The sequence below is a fragment of the Podarcis vaucheri genome (genome assembly GCF_965113315.1).
Source record: "Podarcis vaucheri genome assembly, chromosome: 6".
NCBI lineage: Eukaryota > Metazoa > Chordata > Lepidosauria > Squamata > Lacertidae > Podarcis > Podarcis vaucheri.
In genome coordinates, this window is record NC_138764.1 from 57,955,667 (window position 1) to 57,956,882 (window position 1,216).

Genomic DNA, 1,216 nt, shown 5'->3' on the forward strand with positions numbered 1-1,216 from the left:
TTGGAGAAATTAATGAAAATAAAACTTTACGGTCCAGACATGCCATTACACAGATACATGGCACAGAAACTTTTAGAATTTCATGTACAGTTCAGGCAACTTATCTAGAAAACATGTATTGTTAGATACAGTGGTGCCCCGCAAGACGAATGCCTCGCAAGACGAAAAACTCGCTAGACGAAAGGGTTTTGCGTTTTTTGAGCTGCTTCGCAAGACGAATTTCCCTATGGGCTTGCTTCGCAAGATGAAAACGTCTTGCGTTTTTTGCAAGTTTGTTTCCTTTTTCTTAATACCGCTAATACAGTTGCGACTTGACTTCGAGGAGCAACTCATAGAATGCGGTGTGATAGCCTTTTTTGAGGTTTTTGGTGATTTTTGAAGCTTTTCCAAAACTTTTCCGACACCGTGCTTCGCAAGACGAAAAATTCACTACACGAAAAAAACTCGCGGAACGAATTAATTTCGTCTTGCGAGGCACCACTGTAGAAAGGAACAGAGAAGGAACTGTAATGATGTAATGGGATGATGCATCTCCCTTAGGTCATAGGGTTACCAAATGTCCCCGGTTTCCAGGGACAGTCCCTGGATTTGCAAATCTGTCCCCGGACAAATTCAGTCCCTGGAATGTCCCCAGGATGTGCAAATCTGTCCCCAAGAAACGTGGCAGCGGCAGCCTCAGCAGCCTGGAGCCAGCCTAGTAGCGCAGTTAGCTCTGGCTGGCTTCAGGAGCTGCTCTCTGCCGCTGCCAAAGGGGAACTGGGGACATCCGGTGGTACAGATCTCTTGCCCCTTTGCACCTTGCGTAGCAGAGAAACCATGCGCCTTGCGCCCCTCCTGGGCAACAGCCGCCTGCCCGTGACTCCCGAGCCTCCCCCGATCTGTCAAAACAAAGGGGGAAGGGGTCAGGAGATTGGGGAAGGCTTGGGAGTTACGGGTGGGCGGCACGCCGTTGCCCAGTTTTTTTAAAACTCTGCACATTTATGTTTCACAGGGTGTAAAAGAAGGGCGTTGCACCTTTATACAATATGCATGTGTGCTTGGGCCCAGGGTCTTTTGCCTCACCATCCCCACTACTGACTCCCTGTTTCTACTCAGCTTCCAAAAAAAAGGGGGGGGGTCCCCTGGATTCATTGAAAAAAATCTGGTAAGCATACCTTGGGAAGAAATTGTAAAAGATTTGTGGCCTTATAGTTTATGAAGTGGGGAGGAGGGAAGT